Source organism: Bos taurus, chromosome 28 (assembly GCF_002263795.3).
Source record: "Bos taurus isolate L1 Dominette 01449 registration number 42190680 breed Hereford chromosome 28, ARS-UCD2.0, whole genome shotgun sequence".
Classification (NCBI taxonomy): Eukaryota; Metazoa; Chordata; class Mammalia; order Artiodactyla; family Bovidae; genus Bos; species Bos taurus.
In genome coordinates, this window is record NC_037355.1 from 11,518,546 (window position 1) to 11,544,934 (window position 26,389).

At 37.1% G+C, this 26,389-nt stretch overlaps 1 long non-coding RNA gene across 1 annotated transcript in view; it reads right to left on the minus strand.

Annotated features, from left to right (window-relative positions):
- Positions 1-7,936: 7,936 nt before the first annotated feature.
- LOC132344163 (uncharacterized) overlaps positions 7,937-26,389 on the minus strand; it is a 46,004-nt gene continuing 27,551 nt past the window's right edge. The window contains exons 2-3 of the long non-coding RNA XR_009493298.1: positions 23,760-24,008; positions 7,937-8,258 (exon numbers count right to left, since the gene is read on the minus strand). This is a non-coding gene — a long non-coding RNA (uncharacterized lncRNA). The remainder of the gene's footprint in view (positions 8,259-23,759; positions 24,009-26,389) is intronic.

Below are 26,389 nucleotides of genomic sequence, written 5' to 3' on the forward strand. Positions count from 1 at the left end.
CTGTTGTCCCCTTCTCCTCCTGCCCCCAATCCCTCCCAGCATCAGGGTCTTTTCCATTGAGTCAACTCTTCGCATGAGGTGGCTAAAGTATTGGAGTTTCAGCTTCAGCATGAAACTTCCAATGGAATATTACTCAGTCATAAAAAGGAACATACCTGGGTCAGTGCTAATGAGGTAGATAAACTTAGAGTCTATTATACAGAGTGAAGTAAGTCAGAAAGAGAAAAACAAATATTGTATGTTAATTCATATATATGGAAACTAGAAAGATGGTACTTATGAACCTATTTTCATGGCATCACTGGAGATACAGATGTAGAGAACAGATTTATGGACATGGGCAGGTGGGGGAGGGAGAGGGTGGGACAATGGAGAGAGTAGCATGGAAACACATATACTACCATGTGTAAAATAGATAGCCAGTTGGAATTTGCTGTGTGATTCAGGGAACTCAAACCTGGCCTCTGTGACAACCTAGATGGGTGGGATGGGATGGGAGGTGGGAGGGATGTTCAAGAGGGAGGAGACATAGGTATACCTAAGATTGATTCATGTTGATGTATGGCAGAAACCAACACAATATTGTAAATCAATTATCCTTCAATTAAAATAAGTAAACTTAAAAAATTAAGGGAAAAATTTTTGCGTTAAAAAGTTGGAAAAAAAAATGTTGGGACAGTCTTAAAATGTGTTACCTGATGTTTGTGAAATGACTGATATGGTCTTGCTGGGCATAGTTTCTCAATCACTGGCACCATGACATGTGGATTATATGTATCAACTTACTGATTCCCTGTCAGCACAGCTGAGCAGGATCTGTGGAATCAGAACTGTGATTCTGTAACATCAGGTTGTGAACAGCCTTCTCCATCTACTATATTCAGTCTCTTTAGAGTATTTTCATTTTCTTTGTGTGCCATTACATGGAAAAGATTCTGAACCACAGAAATAGTGGTTCTGAATAGCAAGTAAAATAGAGAAAATAGGTCTCCTGAGGACTCTTCAAGTCATAAGACTTCGTAATTTTACTTGTAGAAAACATGACAGGATATGCACTTTACTTTACTACCAGAAAACTATGATTTAGTATAAGAAAGAAAAAGAAAATTGAGGTGATTATTTTTCAATATTAAATTCCAGTAAGTAACCATGTCTCTAGTTCCTGAAGCTATAATCCTAGACATAGATCTAAGCTCATTAATGACCATGGGACTGATGGAGCCCAGAAATAATAAAGGAATCAACAACAGAAGTTAGGTGGCCTCAACTACCATCACCATCTAAGGGGCCTTGAAATGGGGAGTGGTGGAAATGATGGATAAAGCACAGTGTCCATAGGATGAAGGAGATAGGCAGCCAGGAAAAGTGCTGTTCAACACCTACATGAAATAAAAAGTCACATAGCCAATGCACTGGAAAAAAAAAAAAAAAAGAATAGGGCAGTTGCATTACAAACAAGGCGATGTGTGGAAGAGGCTTGTGAATGGACATAAGAGAATGGGCATATAGTGTAAAGATGCTTCTATCATATGTTATTAAAACCCAGGATCTCTCACAGAAAAACATTGAAATACCAAAGAAGAAATGGTTCAGCCAATGACAATAGCCAAATTCCATTACAGGACTCTCCATAAGTGATAAGATGATCACATGAACAGAGTGAAAGTAGTGAAAGTAGAAAGAAAACTTACGCATGGACTTAAGAGATGGAACCCTGCTTAGCAAAAACAGATATTGCTGCTCCTGAGTGTGCAACTTTTCAGCAATGAAACTAACTCTGGACCCTTGATAAGATGCTGTTCATCAAGAAAACCAATCAGCAACTTGCTATCAAATTGAATACAGCCAGTATTTTCCCTCCTGAAAGTACTGGTGAATTATCTTCACAGATATAGACACTTTTTTCCTGGTATGGAATCACCTTTGCTTCCTGCAGAGCATCAGCCATCACCATAATGCAGGGACTCATGGAGTGACTGATCTGTAGACATGGAATCCCACACAGCACAGGCTTTGACTAGAGAAGGAGGGGTAGCACCAAGCCTATGACCATGCAAACAAAAGATCATCTCATGTACCCCAGTTTCTTAGAATAATGAAGCCTGATTCCTCCTGGAGGAATCATGTTGAAAGCAAGAAATACCAAAGTCTAGGACAGAGTGACTTTTCAAATTAAAGAGCATTGTGTGATGCTTTTCTTTTCTCAATAAGAATAGGTAGGTTCAGGAACCAAGGAATTGGAGCAGGAGTGGCTATGCTGACCATCCTTCCCAATGACCTACTGGTATATTTAGTCTTTCTCAGGACTGCAACTCTAATCTCTAAAGATTTAGAAGTCCTGGCCTCCAAAGGGAGGACACTCTTGCTAGGGGACATAGCAAGAGTCCCACTGAATCGGAAGAGTGGCCCTCAGGAAATGTTCAATATCTTGTGTTTAAGAAACAGGAGGTGAAAAGAGAAAATGCCGTATTGTCACTTATGACTGATCCATATCAGAGGATAGCAGAGCTGGTTTTACACAATAAGGATAGAGAGAAATAGCTGCAGAACCCAAGTGATCCTTTTGGGCACCTTCTGGTCTCACTAACCATACTACAAGTATAAATAGATATGTGTAGTAACTTGGACTGATAAGATTTTAATTATTAAGTGTTTCAATCTCCTGGATATTAGGGTTGGATCATATACAAGCTACATATCACATAGTAGGCATCTTGCATAGTCAGTCATTTACCATTGATTCCTCCATTTCTCAAAACTTTTGCTCCATCCTATAGACTTTTTGTTTCATCTAGATTTGTATTCTATGCCTTTTCAATGAAGAATCCATAAGAACTGATAACGTCCAGACTTCAAAGAAAAGCAAGCAATAATATTGACTAATAACTGAGATAATCATTGTTGGCAAGGAAACGTTTAAGCCAAAGTCTATATTACTACCTATTGGAATAAATAACTCCATCAAGGTAAAGGCCTCAGACTGTCAAATGCTCTGTGGTTTATTTAACTAGTCTACAAGATTGCTTTAGTTAATCTGGCTATGAAACATCTGTCTGTTATATGGTTTCTGCTTATTTCTGATTTTTTTTTCCCACTTCTCACTATTTTCAGTGAATTTGGGTAAGAGAGGAAATGATTACCCACTCCAGTATTCTTGCCTGGAGAATTCCATAGATGGAGGAGGCTGATGGGCTACAGTCCTTGGGGTTGCAAAGAGTCAGACTCGACTGAGTGATTAACACTGTACTGTACTGGGTAAGAGAAGAAAAAAATCTTAAAAATGTTTGTTATGGAGTATAGTTTCAAGATATGACATACTCATGGAAAAATTGCAATTTGACTCATCTAACTTGTAGGTTTGCACATTTCCATAAGCCTTTGGGAATGGTATATTCTGAGATTGGGAGGCATTTCTGCCCTGTAGTTTGGGCAGGAAAACATTAGGCTCTCATTCTAAGCGTGCTGCTTACTTTCCACATGAGCGAATCCCATTAGACCAAGTGGGCACAGCGACTAATTCTGAGCAGATGTCAAGTTGACTTAAATGACTGAGGCACAGAGTACCAGGGGACTTAAGACTCAAAGCAGCTACATTTTAATGAAGGAAGACATATGTGAGGGATTTGAAATCTGCAATGTTTTTCACCGTCTTGGCCAAATGAGCAGTTGCTATTTTGCTGTCCTAGAACATTTGTTATCATGTTGACATGGATTAGTTTAAAGCCAGGAGATTTGGCTTCTATAGTCCAAGTATTTTTCTTATAAAACAGGTGAATCCAAAGTCTTATGGTTCTTTCCAGTGATAGAAGAAATTTATATTGATTATAAAAGAACTTCTAACTATCCAGTCAAATGTGAAAAACTTAAATGGAAAAATACAATGGCAGTGATTGTGCTAATATTTAGTTTGCTTTGTTTCACTAACTTTTTAAAATCTTTATTCTCATCATAACACAGGTATAGGTATCCTACTTAATAATAAGAGTCAATGATCCACAGGGAAAAAATTAATAAGGCCACATAAGAAAAAACACTAAAAAATGTAGAGTAGAACACATACCTATAAACACACACAGAGTTTTATAGATGAGGAAGAAGTTGCTTAAACCTACAAAAATGGAGTTATAAAATGAAGGGAGGTAAAAAGGAAAGCCTTTTTGTAAATGTGTAAAATATTTTAAAATGATGCTGCTCTACCAAATATTTGAAGATCCTTTAAGATTCTTTAAGAATGATCTCTAAAAACAATACTATCAACAGAGTTGCAGCTTTGAGAATGGGAAGGCATCTCCCTACTTCACAATAAATATGGTCTTCCTGAACATGCTATTTTGTGATGCTGGAAAGCCGCACTGTGCCTTATCATTGTTAAGTTCTCTCCTTTGCTTGTGTGCGTGGTACGGACCAGCTCATGTCAAGGCTGACATACTGTTTTTACACACCGTCTGCTTGGGTCTCACCTTGGAAACCAGATCTGCTGCATTCTCACTCTGACATACAGCTCTTACATTACCTTAAATTATAATTTATTAATGAGTTATGTTTTCCTTCTTAGGAAATTATGCTTCATCTTTAAAAATATGCATGACCAGACTTTTAATTTAAGGGAATACAGAAAAGCAACAAGAAAATGATGTAACACTATTCCTCATATCCCAGACATTTTAAGAAAAAACTAGCTATTTTAGATTCATGCAATAGAGAATAAGTACATATATTTCTATGGCATTTATTACAAGCTAAGGAAAATAATCTCTTTTTTTTCTGGCCCTATATTACAGTGTAAAATTAATTGACAAAAATGAAGAGAATTTCAAAGTAGTAGAGATGGTTTGTTGGAGAAAAGAAAAAAGTAAAAACAGTCCATGATTCTATCACTCTAAGTTATAATAACAATGTTTGTATATTTTCTTCTAACATTTTTATTCCCAATAATATACCTTACATGATTAAATTAAAGTAGATTAAAATTTATATTGAATTTGCTATTGAAATATTACTCACTTTACATCAAATTCTCTTTTTGGCCATAACAACACTAATATTTGGTATAATAACCTTTTGTAACACATTTAAAAAGAATTACCAAAATAAATTTGATAGAAATCAAAATACATATACATGTCTTTTAATGTCTACTTATAATCAAATTAGAAATTATTCTGAAAATATTAACTTAATATATAAATGAGTATATTTATAATGCTAAGCCATACCCAGATGCCCAAATAGAAAGACTGATTAAATAAGATTAAAATGACTGTATTGTAGAAAATTAGCTTAAATCACCTGAAAAAGAGATATAATACAATGGAAATATATTTTCTAATTTCCTTTTTTACAAATAACTCATAAATAACAGGAGCTTGCTGGGCAAGGGCATGACCTAGAATTTTAAATACAAAACTTGATGAATAAGTTTATACTTACTGAACCTTTAAAACTTACAGAATATTAAACATTACCCTAAAATTTATGAATGCTGAAGTAGTTGAGTGCTCCTTTTGAAAACCAGGACTCTAGAGTTACACAATCAGACAATCTATGTACAAATCTCAACTCTAAAACCTGGCTGGTCTTGTGGCCTCAGACCCATCAGTTAACCTTTCTGTGCCTCAATTTCCTCATCTGAAGAATGAAGATAGTTGCAATTCATAGATTGATTCCAGGATTAATTAAATTAAACTTCTTAAGCATTCATGAGATGTTTAGCCACAGTAAGCACTGCATATATATTATCTATTACTATGATGTTACAGTTTATCTACTATAATGATAAATATTAAAGAGATTGACAGTATTCTGTACTAGTAAAGATGGAAAAATACACTATTAAATTCTACTGAAAGTAAATGGCTTTTTAATGGAAATTTTAAATGAAAATATATTTTGATCTATAGGCAGTCTACCTTAAAAAAATAGCCATAGAAAGACAAAACAGTAAATGTCCAAAGTGGAGTTCACTAAAGCATTGTTTGTAATAGCACAAAAGTAGGACAGATGCTTGAGTATGTTGTTGTAGGGCATTGATTAAGAAAGTATTGATGTAGCTGTGTAATAAGATGCTGCTGCTGCTAAGTCGCTTCAGTCATGTCCAACTCTATGCGACCCCATAGACAGCAGCCCACCAGGCTCCCCGGTCCCTGGTATTCTCCAGGCAAGAACACTGGAGTGGGTTGCCAAAGATGCTATGCAACCATTAAAAAAAAAATATATATATATATATATATATATATATATATATATAGACCTGTGATACTGGAATGAAGCCCGATATATTAAGTGGAAAAAGGAAATCGCAGAACAGTTCATATAATATCAATATACATTGACATTCACATAAGAAAAATTCACTCATAGATTTATGCTTAAACACTTAAAAAATTGCCTAGAAAAAAAAAAAAAAATGGATACTCCATTCCCTGAAGTTATCTTTGGGAAGTGTCCTTGGAGTGATAGGGAAGGTTTTTTTTCACTTTATATCTTTTTATGGTGCTGAGATTTTTTATAACTGACATGTGACCTTTAAATTTCTCATAAAATTTCTCATAAATTTCTCATAAAACTAGAAATTGTATTGCCTTTAAAGACAAGAACAATAAATAAGTATATTGAGTCTGTCTCAGATTCATTAGGGAAAACAGAAACTCTCAGCTTAAAGCAAGGGCAGATTCCAAATCTTCATATTTTTTTTCTCTTTTCTCTTTTAAAAAAGTTCTTTATATATATAACAGATTTGTTAGTAGTTTGCTGAGTATGATAGCCTCCCAAATAGCCTGTGTCAGAATCAAATGAGTGCTTTTACAGAATAAAAATAGATTGATTCAGAATCCACAAAAGTGGGCCTCTTAATTTGTTTTTTCATAGTCCCCAAGGAAATGATCTGAAAGCCACCAAATTCTAAGAAGCACATCTACAATGCAAAAGGATTGCGCTGGATATGAGAGCTGTTTTTCATCCATTTCTGACAATTATTAGCCGTGTGACCTAGAACAGCCTCAAAGAAACCTCTAGAGAATGCAGTTTCTTCATCTGTAAAATTCAGACATTTATACTGATGAATTCCTAGATGTCTTTCAATGCTTCTATAGGATTTAGCATTCAAACATTTTTAATGTTTACAAAATCAAATAAGTTTCAGTGTAGTTGTTTCAAGCTTAAATAACAATCTATTAGTTCTCTTAAACAAAAACTAGGGTTCTAATTGGTACTGTACTTTGTGAAGCAATTTTATCAATGCATAGCCACAAAATAAAATATATCTGAGTGAATACTTAAATTATAAGATAAAACTATATTTCATATATAGCATATGTAAACACAAAATATCAATCATATTATCAAAAATGGTAACATTTGAGTGGAAAAAGCTTACTGTTTGTTTAATAGGAAAAATCAATGTGATGACATACCAACCTAAAGTATTCCTATGAGTCATTATAAGTATAGCAATGGATGCAATAAATTTCTCATAAAATTCTCATGAGAAACAATAATACAATAGAAAATGTTCATAATGGGTCAAATGAGTGTCCCAAGTGTCACTAGTTGTAAAAAACCTGCTGGCCAATGCAGGAGATGTAAGAGACAGGAGTTAGATACCTGGGTCCATAAGATCCCCTAGAGGAGGGCATGGCAACCCACTCCAGGATTCTTGCCTGGAAAATCCCATGGACAGAGGAGCCTGGCAGGCCACAGTCCATGGGGCCGCAAAAAGTTGGACACAACTGAAGCAACTCAGCACACATAACAAGGTCAGATAAGAAAAACAGTTCTCCAAAATATATACATCATATTTGCAAACTATATAAAATATACACCTGATTTCTTTTATTGTCAGCTTGAAAAAATGGTATGCTAATTAGATATGTCAACTCCGACTCTACTATAGTACATTTACTGTATAGTAATAGATTTTAAATATTTAATCCTAATATTCAGATGCTCTATTTGAAATGTAGGAAGGATAGGTCAATAGAGGGGCTGAATTCCATATCATCAGATCAGATCAGTCGTGTCCGACTCTGTGCGACCCCATGAATGGCAGCACGCCAGGTCTCCCTGTCCATCACCAACTCCCAGAGTTCACTGAGACTCACGTCCATCGAGTCAGTGATGCCATCCGAAATACATCTTCTCTCCTTGTTGGAAAAGATCTTTGAGAGTTGGTGTCCTTGTAGAAATTCTGAGATGACTTCCAAGATTCCTGGCTCCTGGTGTATACATATTGTATAATTCCCTCCCGGTGTGAGTGGGGCCTATGAACATGGAGCAATCACTCTATTAAGTTGAATTACATAAGACTGTCTTAGACTGCAGAGATAAATTCGAAAAGAAAGAGTTTCTCTTTTTGGCCTTGAAAAAGTCCTACTGCAGGAGTAGGTTCCCTGGTGGCTCAGACAGTAAAGAATCTGCCTGAAATGCAGGACACTGGGGTTGGATCCCTGGGTCAGGAAGATCCCCTGGAGAAGGAAATTGCAACCTACTCCAGTATATTCCTGCTGGGAAATCCCATGGACCAGAGGAGCCTGGTGGGCTACAGTTCATGGGGTCACAAAGAGTTGGACATGACTGCGTGATTAATACAGACACTGCAGGAGGAGAGAGTCTTGTGCTTAGGACCCGAGGGCAGCTTCTCAGAGCTAAGACTGACTCCAGCAAGAGCCAGCAAGAAGATGGAAAACACAGTTCTACAATTCCAAGGAGCTGAATCCTGAACACAAGAAGTGAATTTGGAAGAGGATTCTGAGCTCCAGATAAGAACACAGCCCTGATCAAAACCTTGACCTCAGCTGGTAGAAGCCTAGGCCAGGAAAATTATAAATTTGTGCAGTTTTAAGCTGCTAATTTGTGGTAATTTGTTAGACATCATCTTCTCCTTCACTAAAGGTACCACAGGTTCTAGTACAGTGTATTTGCTTTATGAATAAAAATCTATTCAGTGACTAAATAAACAAGGGACCAACTCTGACTTTTAAACTGGCTTTTGGATTTTTTTACAGTAAAATCTGAAGTCCTTCTAGTTGAGTCCTTCCTTTGATTCAAAAGCCAAAAATATCCATTAAAGTCTTTATGTATATCCAAGGTGGTAAAAAAATAAGTAATGAAAATAAAATGCTGAGACTGATTCCATAAATCACTTGTTTTTTTTTTTTTTTTTTTGCTTTATTGTATTGTAGTGATATCGCATATTTTGGAAAGGAAATAGAGAAAGGATCATGAAATATGACTTTGGTGAAGCAGGAAAGAATATTAATAAATTAAATGATATATTTACAGCAGAGTGAAGCATACTTTGCTTGTAGTAACATCCAGTTAAAGAAATAAAATAAAATAAACTGTTTCCTTGAATTCCACACCTATTTAGGATCACATATTGATGTATAAAACTACTGATTTATTTATCACTTTCTAGCATACGTTTATGTTTAATGAGGAATCTCAATGCAATGTGGTATAAACAAGAAAAGTTTTATTTGTACTTATCACTGCTCCCCTCCTATTCCATGTTGAACTCTATTTCTTGTTGAGAACCTGTTGTCTCAATAGCATTTCTGCCAGATCCCAGCATTTGCACTCATTTTAGTTGTTTAAATCTTTTAATTGTGTGTGTCCTCACATTCTGGGAGGAAGAACAAGCTCTTGAGGTCTATTTTATAAAGACACAAGTCTCAAACACACATGCATGACCTAATAACCTCCCCAAAGCTCTACATCTGAACACCACCATCATATTGGTAGGTAAGCTGTAATGTGTTAATTTTGAGGGGACCTAAATATTCAGTTTACAGTAAGACTATTAATGAAACAAACGAGATTTGGCCACTGAAAGAATACTTAAGGAATTGTCTCTTTCACAGTCCATCAACATGCCAGCTCCATCAATAAGGGCAGGATTTTGCCTGCAGGTGCAGCACATTAATATATTTTTTATCACCACTGTATTATTGTATATTATAGCTATAGGAGAACATTCTTTCCTTCTTCATGTCTTGAGGAACTAATAATAATTCCTGGGTAATAGAGCTGGTATTTTTAACTGAATTTAAGCATAAACCTACCTAGGAGTACCTCAAGGCTGTATATTGTCACCCTGATTATTTAACTTATATGCAGAACACATCATGAGAAACGCTGGGCTGGAAGAAGCACAAGCTGGAATCAAGATTGCCAGGAGAAATCTCAATAACCTCAGATATGCAGATGACACCACCCTTATGGCAGAAAGTGAAGAGGAACTAAAAAGCCTCTTGATGAAAGTGAAAGAGGAGAGTGAAAAAGTTGGCTTAAAGCTCAACATTCAGAAAACGAAGATCATGACATCCGTTTACATCACTTCATGGCAATAGATGGGGAAACTCTCAGACTTTATTTTTTTGGGCTCCAAAATCACTGCAGAAGGTTATGGCAGCCATGAAATTAAAAGATGCTTACTCCTTGGAAGGAAAGTTAAGACCAACCTAGATAGCATATTCCAAAGCAGAGACATTACTTTGCCAACAAAGGTCTGTCTAGTCAAGGCTATGGTTTTTCCAGTAGTCATGTATGGATGTGAGAGTTGGACTGTGAAGAAAGCTGACTGCTGAAGAATTGACGCTTTTGAACTGTGGTGTTGGAGAAGACTCTTGAGAGTTCCTTGGACTGCAAGGAGATCCAAACAGTCCATTCTAAAGGAGATCAGTCTTGGGTGTTGTTTGGAAGGAATGATGCTAAAGCTGAAACTCCAGTACTTTGGCCACCTCATGTGAAGAGTTGACTCATTGGAAAAGACTCTGATGCTGGGAGGGATTGGGGGCAGGAGGAAAAGTGGACGACAGAGGATGAGATGGCTGGATGGCATCACTGACTTGATGAACGTGAGTTTGTGTGAACTCAGGGAGTTGGTGATGGACAGGGAGGCCTGGCATGCTACAATTCATAGGGTCGCAAAGAGTCGGACACAACTGAACTACTGAACTGAACTGAATATTCATTAAAAGAACTGAAGTTCCAATACTTCGGCCACTTGATGCAAACAGCCAGTTCACTGGGAAAAGACCTGATGCTGACCAAGATTAAGGGTAGAATTGGAAGGGGGAAACAGAGGATGAGATGGTTGGATGGCATCACTGACTCCAAGGACAAGAGCTGAACCAACTCCAGGAGACAGTGAAGGACAGGGAAGCCTGCTATGCTACAGTCCATGTGGTTGCAGAGTCGGACACGACTTAGCAACGGAACAACAACGTGCTTAATATAAGATAACCAAAACTCAATTTCAAATTTGCCTGTTGAGTCTTTCTCCACTATCAATAGGAGATATACTGTACTCTGTTATACATAATTATTTTTAACCATAAACCATATTCACAAATCTTGATACAAAACTGTTGCTCTGTTGAAAATCTCTATGGAAAGTGTCTAAGCCCTTTACTAAGTGTTTTCCTTTAATTGAGATTACCTTACTAAATGCCCATGTAGACTTTCTGCAACCTCACTACACTTATTTGTAATTCCCTGCTCTGGATATTATATGAAGAGCTTGCCACCTACGTATGCTTGAATTCATCTGAACTTTTCCTCTGTGCTACAAAAAGAAAAACATACATCTTATTACTCCATCTCATGGAGGTGGGGCTCATATTATCTTTGAAGGACATTCCCTGCTAGAAAAAAATAGTGCAAGGACATGAGAATGAACCGTATGATTCTTTGAAATAGCAGGTACAGAAAAAAGATAAAAAGGCTTTCAAAAATGCCTTTGATGTCTACTGGCAGCCTAGAAACTTGAGGACAGCACCCTTCCTAACAATCCTATTAAACTGTTATTGACCAAAGTAGTATTTTTCTAAAGGTCTTTTACATTTATTTGGGGGGTTTTTTGGACTACATGTCAACTTTTACAACTTTTATTCTCCCAGGAGTGTTTTTAGAAGCTGATTACTGACGAGAGTTAATTTAATAATGGATACACTGCTCCAGTTGATCCTGTCTTTTGTCATGCTGCCAGCAAAGCAATGCATTATTTTGAGTCCAGGAAATAAAAAGAACAGATAAAGTATGATTAAATTGGCTGTTAAGAAATTTGGCTAAAACCTGGGAACATATGCCTTTATTTTTTCTCTATTAAGTACCAAAGGACACAGAAAATAACAAACTTATTGCCTTGAATGAGAATTGCATGAAAAGATGTAACTTTGATAAATTATTTAACCTTTAATTAATATTGAGGAATAATACTTATCTCTGCATTTTGCATTTCCTTTTTTTGGAGGATGGTCTTGATTCCTGTCTCCTGTACAATGTCACAAACCTCTATCCATAGTTCATCAAGCACTCTGTCTATCAAATCTAATCCCTTAAATCTATATCTCACTTCCACTGTGTAATCATAAGGGATTTGACTTAGGCCATACCTGATTGGTCTAGTGATTTCCCCACTTTCTTCAATTTAAGTCTGAATTTGGCAATAAGGAGTTCATGATCTGAGCCACAGTCAGCACCCGGTCTTGTTTTTACCGACTGTATAGAGCTTCTCCATCTTTAGCTGCAAAGAATATAATTAATCTGATTTAGGTGTTGGCCATCTGGTGATGTCCATGTGGAGAGTCTTCTCTTGTGTTGTTAGAAGAGGGTGTTTGCTATGACCAGTGCGTTCACTTGGCAAAACTCTATTAGCCTTTGTGCTACCTAATTCTGTACTCCAAGGCCAAATTTGCCTGTTACTCCAGGTGTTTCTTGATTTCTAACTTTGGAATTCCAGTCCCCTATAATGAAACGTCTTTTGGGGGTGTTAGTTCTAAAAAGTCATGTATATTTTCATACAACTGTGAAACTTCAGCTTCTTCAGCATTACTGGTTAGAGCATAGACTTGGATTACCATGATGTTGAATGGCTTACAAATAGCTGTGAAAAGAAGAGAAGCAAAGAGCAAAGGAGAAAAGGAAAGATATAAGCATCTGAATGTAGAATTTCAAGGAATAGCAAGGAGAGATAAGAAAGCCTTCCTCAGCGATCAAAGCAAAGAACTAGAAGAAAACAATAGAATGAGAAAAACTAGAGATCTTGTCAAGAAAATTAGAGATACCAAGGGAACATTTCATGCAAAGATGGGCTCAATAAAAGACAGAAATGGTATGGACCTAACAGCAGCAGAGGATATTAAGAAGAGGTGGCTAGAATACACAGAAGAACTGTACAAAAAAGATCTTCATGATCCAGATAATCATGATGTTATGATCACTCACCTAGAGCCAGATATCCTGGAATGTGAAGTCAAGTGGGACTTAGGAAGCATCACTATAAACAAACCTAGTGCAGGTGACAGAATTCCAGTTAGGCTATTTCAAATCCTAAAAGATGATGCTGTAAAAGTGCTGCACTCAATATGTCAGCAAATTTGGAAAACTCAGCAGTGGCCACAGACTGTAAAGGTCAGTTTTCATTCCAATCCCAAAGAAAGGCAATGCCAAAGGATGCTCAAACTTCCTCACAATTGCACTCATTTCACACACTAGTAAAGTAAAGCTCAAAATTCTCCAAGCCAGGCTTAGCAATACTTGAACCATGAACTTCCAGATGTTCAAGCTGGTTTTAGAAAAGGCAGAGAAACCAGAGATCAAATTGCCAACATCCGCTGGATCATCAAAAAAGCAAGAGAGTTCCAGAAAAAATATCTATTTCTGATTTATTGACTATGCCAATGCCTTTGACTGAATGGATCATAATAAACTGTGTAAAATTCTGAAAGAGACGGGAATACCAGACCACCCGACCTGCCTCTTGAGAAACCTGTATGCAAATCAGGAAGCAACAGTTAGACCTGGACATGGAATAACAGACAGGTTTCAAACAGGAAAAAAAGTACATCATGGCTGTATACTGTCACCCTGCTTATTTAACTTACATGCAGAGTACATCATGAGAAACGCTGGGCTGGAAGAAGCACAATCTGGAATCAAGATTGCCGGGAGTAATATCAATAACCTCAGATATGCAGATGAACCACCCTTGGCAGAATGTGAAGAAGAACTAAAGAGCCTCTTGATGAAAGTGAAAGAAGAGACTGAAAAAGTTGGCTTAAAACTCAACATTCAGAAAACTAAGATCATGCCATCCAGTCCCATCACTTTATGGCAAATAGATGGGGAAACAGTGGAAACAATGGCTGACTTTATTTTTGGGGGCTCCAAAATCACTGCAGATGGTGACTGCAGCCATGAAATTAAAAGACACTTACTCCTTGGGAGGAAAGTTATGACCAACCTAGATAGCTTATTAAAAAGCAGAGACATTACTTTATTAACAAAGGTCCATCTAGTCAAGGCTATGGTTTTTCAAGTAGCCCTGTATGGATGTGAGAGTTGGACTATAAAGAAAGCTGAGCACCGAAGAATTGATGCTTTTGGACTGTGGTGTTGGAGAAGACTCTCGAGAGTCCCTTGGACTGCAAGGCAAACCAACCAGTCCATCCTAAATGAGATTAGTCCTAGGTGTTCATTGGAAGGACTGATGCTGAAGCTAAACTCCAATTCTTTGGCCACCTGATATGAAGAGCTGACTCATTTGAAAAGACCCTGATGCTGGGAAAGATTGAGGGCCGGAGGAAAAGGCGACGACAGAGGATGAGATGGCTGGATGGCATCACTGACTTGATGGACGTGAGTCTGAGTGAACTCCGGGAGTTGGTGATGGACAGGGAGGATTGGAATGCTGCAGTCCTTGGGGTCACAAAGACTCGGACATGACTGAGCAACTGAACTGAACTGAATGAATGTTTAAGAAAAAAAATACATCAAAATTTGTGGAAAATATAAAAATTAGTGTTTTGTAAAAAATGTATAGCTTTATATGATTATTAAGATGAAGAAAATTTCAATTAATGAAGCTTGAAAACCTTCCACCATAAGAAATTTGAAAAAGAATAGAAAATTAAAGTAAAAGGGATTAAATGTAGAAAAGTTAAAAAAATAGGAAAACAATGGAATTGAAAGCAGATAAATAACAAACACAATTAACAAAGCCAAAAGTTGAGTTTTTGAAAATGTTAATAAAGTTGCTAACCTGTAGTAAGCCTCAACCATAAAGGGCTCAGACAGAAATTATTAGTAGAATGGCTAGAGAGTGAACACCCATGCACTACAGCTTCTGATGCTATTCTCTCTTCTTGACCTCATCTATCTTAATAGACCTTTCCTGTCCTCTGATGAACAGCTGTGGAAAAGACCCTGATGCTGGGAAAGATTGAAGGCAGAAGGAGAAGAGGGTGATCGAGGATGAGATGGCTGGATGGCATCACTGATTCAATGGACATGAACTGCAGAAGACGGTGATGGACAGGGAGGCCTTGTGTGCTGCAGTCCACGGGGTTGCAAAGAGTCAGACATGACTTAGCGACTGAATGACAACTCACCTGACACTTGCTGCATGCTGCTAATTGTGTTGCTTGTGCTCTACTGTAAAATAGGATTTTAGCAAGAATTTTATTAAGTTTCAGCTACTAGAGCTTGATGACTTCAGTAGATGAAAATAATCGTGACTTCTTTTTCTTGGTTTTTCTGTTGGCAAGGGAGCCTGACAAGTTGTGCTTGATTTGTTGACTCATTGACAGGATGAGGCAAGTGAAAGAAAAGGGAAAACTCATTCCTTGCTTAATCACAGAATGAATGAGGTAAGAAATGACATGTAGAATAGGTTGAACAAGGTAAGATAATAGAAGTCTTCCAGTTCAAAAATATTTATTTATGATTTTATTCTAATTTTGTGTGTGGGTATGTTTAGTTTCACACTAATAATGTAAATGAGCCAGGGGTGAGTAAATTCAGAACAACTATGATATCTCTAGAATAAAAACAAAACCAAACCGAACCCCAAACTCCTGGCACTGTACATACTGATCTAGTGTCTTCTACCCTTTAAAATCAATGACCTTTAAAAATGGTTTGGTTATTAACAAAACTAAGTGTTGGTTCTTTGAAAAGGTAAACAAAATTGACAAAACTTCAGCTAGACTAATCAAGGGAAAAAAGAGAGTGGATCCAGATTAACAAAATTATAAGTGAAAGAGGAGATATTTCGATTGATAGCACAGAAATATGAAAGATACTTAGGGAACCACATGAAATCAGTGTGGCCCATGGAGATGGCTCACAAGGGATCAACTGAAGAGTTAAAAGCTCATGTAAATGAAATGAGCTATCATTTCATTTCATTTCATATCATTTCATATCACTATCCACAAAAAAGCTATCAGTAAAAAATAAATTTGATTTTAAACTTTGAAAAAAAAAAAAAGAAAGATCTTAAGAATTTACTGTGACTAACTATATGCCAATAAACTGAACAACCTAGAAGAAATAGGAAAATTATTAAAATAGATGACCAACCAAGACTATACCAGGAACAAGTAGAAAAGTTGAACAGACCAATTATTAATAAGGAGATTGAATCAGTAATCAAAAAACTACCACCTGGAAACAAAACTCTCAGGACCAGATGGCTTCAATAAAAAGTTTTACCAAATATTTAAAGAAAAATCTATGAAAATTCTTCTCAAAATTTTCCAAAATATAAAAGTTATCGACCATTCCTAAATTCACTTTATGAGGCCAGAATTACTCTGATACTAAAGCCATAAAGGGAGAGTACATGAAAAGAAAACTACAGGCCAATATCCCTGATGACTATAGGTATAAAAATCCTCAATAAAATACTAGTAAACTGAAATTAGTAGCACATTAAAAGAACTATCCATCATGATAAAGTGAATTTATTCCTGTAACAAAATGCTGGTTCACATAAACAAATCAATAATTGTGATATATCACATGAAAAGGATATGAAAATCATGTTAATCAGTTCAGTTCAGTTCAGTTGCTCAGTCGTGTCCAACACTTTGCGACCCCATGAATCGCAGCACGCCAGGCCTCCCTGTCCATCACCAACTCCCGGAGTTCACTCAAACTCACGTCTATCAAGTCGGTGACACCATGCAGCCATCTCATCCTCTGTAGTCCCCTTCTCCTCCTGCCCCCAATCCCTCCCAGCATCAGAGTCTTTTCCAACGAGTCAACTCTTCACATGAGATGGCCAAAGTACTGAAGTTGCAGCTTTAGCATCATTTCTTCCAAAGAACACCCAGGGCTGATCTCCTTTAGAATGGACTGGTTGGATCTCCTTGCAGTCCAAGGGATGCTCAAGAGTCTTCTCCAACACCACAGTTCAAAAGCATCAATTCTTCAGCCCTCAGCTTTATTCACAGTCCAACTCTCACATTCATACATGACCACTGGAAAAAACATAGCCTTGACTAGACGGACCTTTGTTGGCAAAGTAATGTCTCTGCTTTGGAATATGCTATCTAGGTTGATCATAACTTCCCTTCCAAGGAGTAAGCGTCTTTTAACTTCATGGCTGCAGTCACCATCTGCAGTGATTTTAGAGCCCCCAAAAATAAAGTCTGACACTGTTTCCACTGTTTTCCCATCTATCTCCCATGAAGTGATGGAACCAGATGCCACGATCTTCGTTTTCTGAATGTTGGATGCAGTAAAAGCACTTGACAAAGCTCAACATGTGTTTATGAATTAAAAAAAAAAACAAAACACACAAACTCTTAACAAATTAACAATAGAAGGAATATAATTCAATATAATAAAGGTCATACATGAGGAGCGCATGGCTAACATTGTACTCAGTACTAAAATGTTAATAGCTTTTTCTTTAAAATAGGGGAAAAACAAGGTTGCCCACTCTCACCACTCCTATGCAACACAGTACTGAAACCCTAGTCAGAGCATTCAGGCAAGAAGGAGGAATAAAAGGCATTAGAATAAGAAAGGAAGAAGTAAATGGTCACTATTTACAGGTGACATAATTTTATATATGGGAAATTATTAAAGATCACACCCAAAATCCTAAATCTACTTAATGAATTAAGTAAATATGGAGAATAGAAAATTAGCAAGCAAAATAGTAAAATTTCTGTACACTACTCATTATTTGAAAAAGAAACAAAGAAAATGATTCCAAACAAAAATCATCAAAATAAATAAATAAATAAACTTAGGAATGCTACTGCTGCTGCTGCTAAGTCGCTTCAGTCATATCCAACTCTGTGCAACCCCATAGACGGCAGCCCACCAGGCTCCCCTGTCCCTGGGATTCTCCAGGCAAGAACACTGGAGTGGGTTGCCATTTCCTTCTCCAATGAATGAAAGTGAAAAGTGAAAGTGAAGTCACTCAGTCGTGTCAGACCCTCAGCGACCCCATGGACTGCAGCCCACCAGGCTCCTCCATCCATGGGATTTTCCAGGCAAGAGTACTGGAGTAGGGTGCCAAAACTTAGGAATAAATTTAACCAAAGACATAAAATATTTCTACACTGAAAACTGGAAAAGTTCAGTTTTCATTCTGATCCCAAAGAAAGGCAATGCCAAATAATGCACAAACTACCGCACAATTGCACTCATCTCACACACTAGCAAAGTAATGCTCAAAATTGTCCAAGCCAGCCTTCAACAGTATGTGAACTGTGAACTTCCAGATGTTCAAGTTGGATTTAGAAAAGGAAGAGGAACCAGAGATCAAACTGACAACATCCTATGAATCATCGAAAAAGCAAGAGAGTTCCAGAAAAAAAAAATCTATTTCTGCTTTATTGACAATGCCAATGCCTTAGACTGTGTGGATCACAACAAACTGTGGAAAATATTAAGAGATGGGAATACCAGACCACCTGACCTGCCTCTTGAGAAATCTGTATGCAGGTCAAGAAGCAACAGACCTGGAACAACAGACTGGTTCCATATCAGGAAGGGATTATATCAAGGCTGTATATTGTCACCCTGTTTATTTAATTTATATGCTGAGTACATCATGAGAAATGCTGGGCTAGATGAAGCACAAGCTGGAATCAAGATTGCTGGGAGAAATCTCAATAACCTAAAATATGCAGATGACACCACCCTTATGGCAGAAAGCCAAGAACTAAAGAGCCTCTTTTTTTTTTTTTTTTCTAATTTTATTTTATTTTTAAACTTTACATAATTGTATTAGTTTTGCCAAATATCAAAATGAATCCACCACAGGTATACATGTGTTCCCCATCCTGAACCCTCCTCCCTCCTCCCTCCCCATACCATCCCTCTGGGTCGTCCCAGTGCACTAGCCCCTAGCATCCAGTATCGTGCAAAGAGCCTTTTGATAAAAGTGAAAGAGGAGAGTGAAAAAGTTGGCTTAAAGCTCAACATTCAGAAAACTAAGGTCATGGCATCTGGTGCCATCACTTCATAACAAATAGATGTGGAAGCAGTGACAGACTTTATTTTTTTGGGTTTCAAAATCACTGCAGATGGTGACTGCAGCCATTAAATTCAAAGATGCTTGCTCCTTGCAATAAAAGCTATGACCAACCTGGATAGCATATTAAAAACCAGAGACATTACTTTGCCGACATAGTCCATCTTGTTAAAGCTACAGTTTTTCCAGTAGTCACATATGGATTGAGAGTTGGACTATAAAGAAAGCTGAGCACCAAAGTATTGATGGTTTTGAACTGTGGTGTTGGAGAAGACTCTTGAGAGTCCCTGGGATTTCAAGGAGATCCAACCAGTCCATCCTAAAGGAAATCAGTCCTGAATGTTCATTGGAAGGACTGAAACTCCAATACTTTGGCCACCTGATGCAAAGAACTGACTCATTTGAAAAAACCCTGATGCTGGGAAAGATTGCAGGCAGGAAGAGAAGGGGACAACAGAGGATGAGATGATTGGATGGCATCACTGACTCAATGGAAATGCCTTTGAGTAAACGCTGGGAGTTGGTGATGGACAGGAAGGCCTGGCATGCTGCAGTCCATGGGGTCACAAAGAGTTGGACACAACTGAGAGACTGAGCTAAACACTGAAAACTGGAAGATTGATGAGGGTAATTGAAGAAGATGAAAAATAAATGGAAAAGTATTCCATGTTCATTGTTTGGAAGAATAAATATTAAAGTGTCCATACTACCAGGAGCCATTTATAAATTCAATGCAACCAATCTCTATCAAGATTTCAATTGTGTATTTTTACAAAAGTAGGATAAACAATCCCTGAAATTTACATGGACCCACAAAAGCAATCCTGAGCAAGAATAACAATGCATAAGGCCTCACAGTTTCCGATTTTAAGCTGTATTAAACAATACAGTAATCAAACATGAGTTTAAGTAGGCTTCGGGAGTTGGTAATGGACAGGAAAGCCTGGTGTGCTGCAGTCCATGGGATTGCAAAAAGTCGGACACAACTCAGTGACTGAACTGAACTGAAAGTAAAAAAATAAACAAACACGAGTACATCAAACTAAAAAGTTTCTGTATAGCAAAGGAAACAGTCAGCAAAATGAAAATATAACATACCATATTAGTATGTTATATCAAAAATATTTGCAAATCTTATTTTTGATAAGTGGTTAGTATGTAAAACATATAAAGAACTCTCAATAGAAGACAATTTTATTATTTTATATTTAATTGAATCTTTCCAACCTAGGAATCAAACCAGGGTCTCCTGTAGTGCAGGCAGATTCTTTACCAACTGAACTATCAGGGAAGCCCATTTTAATGAGCAGAGGAACTGAATAGACATTTTCCTAAGAAAGCAGCCAAATAGTCAGAAAATGCATGAAAAGTACTCCACATCACTAATGATCAGGTGAATATAAACCAAAATACAATGAGAGTGTTACTATTTTCATTAGCATGGTGATCATCAAAAAGACAAGAGATAACAAAGTCTGATGACAATTTGGAAAAAAGGGAACATTTGTACACTATTAGTACACTCACTATGGAAAATAGCATGGAGGTTCCTCAAGAAATTAAAAAGAGAACTACCATATTGTCCAGCAATTCCACTTCTGGGAATACAAAAACACAAATATGAGATGTATCTGCAACCTTGTGCCCTTTGCAGCATTATTTATAATAGCCAAGAAAAGGAAATAACCTAAGGGTTCAACTGAAAAATGAGTAGCTGAAGAAGTTGTGGTATATTCAAAAAATGGAATACTATTTAACCATAGAAGAAGGACATCCTGTCATTTGCAACAACAGGGATGGACTCTGTGGGCTCTATGTTAAGTGACATAAGGAAGTGAAACACATAGAGAAAGAGAAATACTGTATGATCACCACTTATTTGTGGAACTTTAACAACAAAACAAACTCATGGAAAGTAAGATAAAATTTGGTATTATCAGAGATGGGAGCTAGGGAGGACAGAGATTGAATGAAGGTGGTCAAAAGGTACAAACTTTCCGTTAAAATATAAATAATTGCTAAGGATATAACATAGAGCACAATGACTATAGCTGACACTGGTGTATGGCATAGTTGAAAATTGTAAAGAGAATAGACGCCATGAGTTCTCATCAGAAGAAAATATTTTTTCTTTTTTTGTATCTATTGGAGATGGTGCATGCTAACTTAACTTACTGTGGTAATCATTTCAAAATATATGTAAGTTAAGTCACTATGCTATATAATTCAATCTTATATGGTGGTCAGCTCAGCAGTAAACAATTCGCCAGCAATCCAGGAGACACAGGCTCAGTCCCTAGGTCAAGAAGATCCCCTGGGGAAGGAAATGGCAGCCCACTCCAATATTCTTGCCTGGGAAATCCTATGGACAGAGGAGCCTGGCAGGACACAATCCGTGGGGTTGCAGAGTCAAGCACAACTAAACAACAACAAAAACATCAACTGTATTTCAATAAAGCTAGAGGAAAAAATGTCTTCACTGCATTTATACTCTCTTACTTCCCAGTCTTTCTTATCCTAATAAGATTATATCATTTCACTGAGATTCCTATCACTTTCATTTTGGTTGCAGATTTCTAAATATAGTTCACAACTGTAAGCTTCTGTATTACTTGAGCTCTCTGTAGCATGCAAAAATATCATTGTCCTTTAGACATTTTATTTCAGGATAGTGAAGTGAAAGTGAAAGTCGCTCAGTCGTGTTCGACTCTTTGCAACCCCATGGACTTTACTGTGCATGGAATTCTCCAAGCCAGAATACTGGAGAGTGTATCTTTTCCCTTCTCCAGGGGATCTTCCCAACCCAAGGATTGAACCCAGGTCTCCTGTATTGTGAGCAGATTCTTTACCAGCTGAGCCGCAATGGAAGCCCAAGAATACTGGAGCGGGTAGCCTATCCCTTCTCCAGCAGATCTTCCCGACCCAGGATAACAACTTCTCAATTCACTGGCTGTCCCTTTTCACCCTTTTTGGTTGATTCTGCCGCATTTTCTTGACCATATTACCATGCCCCATGGATCTGGCATTAGACTTCTCTTCTTACCTCACTGACTCTGTACTCTCAACCAGTCCCATGACTTTACTATTATCCATTTCCTAGTATGCCGAAATGTTTTTCACTTTTAAGAAAACAGGCATACCTGTTGTTTAGTTTGAAGTGTGTCTATATCTCCCCTAAGTGCTCAGTAAAATCTATGTACATTTTCTAGAAGGACATTAAGGAACTGGATTCTATCTAGTCTACAGAACTTGGCGTAAGGACTATATGAATAAGACACTGAAATTGATGAAATTCAGAAGAAGCAGGAACTTAAAATGAGAAGAAGCTTTGAGAACATAAGAACTACCCGCCTTCAGCCCAAGTGGTGGTGTTCTTGTTTAGTCACGAAGTCATGTCTGACCCTTTTGCCACACCATGGACTGTAGCCCGCCAGGCTCCTCTGCCCATGTGATTTCACAGGCAAGAATACTGGAGTGGTTTGCCATTTCTTTCTCCAGGGACTCTTTCCCACCTAGGGATGCAACCCACATCTCCTGCATTGGTAGGCAGATTCTTTACTGCTGAGCCACCAGGGAAGCTCTTCAGTTACTTCAGTGAAATTTGAAGGAAGGAAATGGATTTTTTTACTAATCATTATCTGGTGATTTAGATTAATTTTGCCTAGGTCTTGGGGAAAGGAGTGTCTCTTTATATATACAGTACACTTAGATAAAACACAATAAACTCTCAATTTTACCAGATAACTTATCTATTAATAATAAATATTTAAAATTTTTAATTTTTTAAAATTGAAAGGTAGCTCCAAATTTGTAAGTACTTGCATGAAAACCTCCCTTATAAAGCGTAATTCCAACCTAAAAGAAACAACTCAAAGATCATTTGAATTTTTCTATTCCTAGTTATATAAAATTATACCAAGATGACTGTTCCCCAGAGTAGGAAAGTACTTCTTCAAAGTATGAGTTATTTGTTTTTATCATAGCTATTCTGGGTTTGAAACAGAGAACAAAATTAGCCTGAAATACTGGTTTCTGAATTCATTGGCTTGTGGTTACCTATTGTTTTGCAATAAATAACCACTGAATTTAGGGGCTTCACTTATTATTTTCTCAGCTTTGCAGACTATAGTCAGTCAACACTCCATATCCATAGCTTCCTGAGCCCTGGATTTAACCAACGGCAGGTCAAAAATATTTGGAAAAAATCCAGAAGGTTCCAAAAAGTAACACTTGATTTTGCCAGATTGGGCAACTATCTATAAAGCAATTACATTGTGCTTACAACTCTTCCTATAGCATTGACTTTGTATTAGATGTTATAAGTTATAGAGATAATGTAAAGTGTATGGGAAGATGTGTATAGGTTATATGAAAATAATTTGCCATTTTATAGAAGACACTTGATCATCCTCAGATTTTCATATCTGAGGAGGGTTCTGAGATCAATCTCCTGTGGATACCAAGGAACGACTGTACTGACCTTAGCTGGATGGTTGTCACTTGGGCTCTCCCATGTTGTAGATGAAGCTGCAGTCAGCTGAAGCTTTCACTAGTTGCTTGTGGTAGATGGGTCACTCACATGACTGAAATTTGATGCTGGATCTAGGCTCAGCTGGCTCTAGGCAGAGCTCAACTATGGCTGTTGATTGGAGTGTCTACATAAGTGCTCATCTTGTGGCTTGGGATTCTACCTGATGGCTGGGTTCTCAGAAGTCCAAGAGCAGGTATTCTAAAATAACCAAGCAGGAGTTGTTATTCATAAAACTCAGCCTTGGAAATCATACATTACTTAGTTCTTTCTATCTTTTTTATTTTATATTAGAATATAGTTGATTAACAATGTTGTATTAAGTTCAGGTATAAGATAAAGTGATTCAGTTATACCTATATATGTGTTTATTCTTTTTTCAGATTTTTTTCTCATATAAGTTGCTACATAATATTTAGCAGAGTTCCCGGTGCTATATGGTAGGTCCTTGTTGGTTATCCTTTTTAAATATAGCAGTGTATACATTCCAATCCCAAACTTTCTATCACCCCCAACACCTTTCCTCCCTGATAACCATAAATTCATTCTTTAAGTCTGTGGGTGTGTTTATTTTGTAAATAAGTTCATTTGTAGCATCCATTGAAGTTCTTTCACTTTTTATCTGTTAAACGTATCACAGGGTCAGTCCAGATTCAAGGGGTAGGGAATTAGATTTACCCTCTTGAAGAGAAGACTAAGAATTTTCAGCCACCTCTAATTTCTATATATTATGAGTTTTAGTTGTATCTGTGGTTAGACTAGGGATGCCTGCATTGACCAGTATTACCTAGAGTTAACAGAAAGATCATAAGTAGGCATCATGGAGATTCATAAAGTGACTAAGCTATTGAGAAGTACCCCCACACACACACACACATCTTACTGCTAATGGAATGCCACTAAGGATAAATTGAATAAGGATCACTCTTGTGAGTCAATTTTATTCCTTCCAAACCAAGGGCAATGAGCACTTTAAGAAATGAGGAATAATTTCAAAAGCATTTCTATGAAGTACTGCTCTATTAGTAGTCTCTTGTGATAACTTTGTTAAACATACTTGCCCTTATATGTTTAAAGTTAATAGAATAATTGAGGTTAGTGGGTTTGTAAGTTTATGGGTTTGTAAATTTAACCTTTATAATACTACAACCATGAGAACAGTTGGGGAAATAAATTTTAAAAGTATGATTGAAATAGCACATTATGATATTTAAAGTTAAGGATCTAAAGGAGATATTCAAAAGTTGACTGGTTTTGTTTTGGGACCTCCAGAGAAACAAATGACTAAAAATCCAAAGCTAGGTGGTTTATTGCTGTGGACAAGCGTTCAGTCATGTCTGACTCTTTGTAACCCCATGTGCTACAGCCCACCAAGCTCCTCTGTCCATGAGATTTTTCCAGGCAAGAATACTGGAGTAGGTAACAATTTCCTTCTACAGGGGATCTCCCCAACCTGGGGACTGAACCTGGCTCTCTTGCATCTGCTGCATTGGCAGGTATAGTCTTCTTCAAAAATATTCTTTTCAATTGTTCAGTCTCTAATTAGTCTTATCTAATACTCATTCACTGTCATAATCATCATTTTCTTTCTTGTTTCTATGTGAGCATTTTGAAATCAAGGACCAGTGTCTTGAAAATATCTGTAATTCTCATAGGACCAAGTATACTGACTTTCACATTAGAGACAACAAGCAATAAAGGGACTGTGTAGGAAAAGTAATATTTGATCATCTTTGAAAACAGCCAACAAATCTTTCAAGGCAGTTTTACTGCATAAAATTCTTGAATACATCATGCACCTTGCTTTTCTTCAGGCACAGCAACTCTAACTTGTTTAACAAACATGCAGTAACACTTACTATGGGCATAAGGTCCCATGCTAGAGTCTAAGGAGAAAATACAAATATAAAATGCAGTCATATTTTACACTGATTTGAGTTTAAGTTGATGGATTCAGTTAAGGTAGCATGAGGATATTTAAGTTATTTTCACTCAGTGATAATGTAAAATAACTATTTTGAAGAAATTAATTTTCCCACGTTTCAGTAAGGAAAACAAAACCCAAGAGGTACTTTTGTTATAAAAAGAGTTGGACAAAATATCTGTGTTGTAAAATGAGTATTCATTGTAGTCATTTACTTAAAGTAAAATTCTATTGGAATAATGTCTAAGACATAATAGATAATAAGCAAAGGCATGATTTTAAAAGGGGTGGTAACAAACAGTAAGGGAATCTTCATTACCTCTAAGGCATTCCTTGACCAAGAAACTGATAATTTGTTCACCATACTTCATCTTCTATTCTTTTATCTAGTCTCCAAAGTCTCCACCTATGCACAGCCATATGACCAAACTCTACTCAACGGAAAATGGGTCAGAGTAATGCATGCCATAAAGAATACCAATGGACGTGATTAACCCATTGTTCCTGCTGCTGCTGCTGCTGCTAAGACACTTCAGTCGTGTCCAACTTTGTGCAACGCCATAGATGATAGCCCACCAGGCTCCTCCATCCCTGGGATTCTCCAGGCAACAACAGTGGAGTGGTTTGCCATTTCCTTCTCCAGTGCATGAAAGTGAAA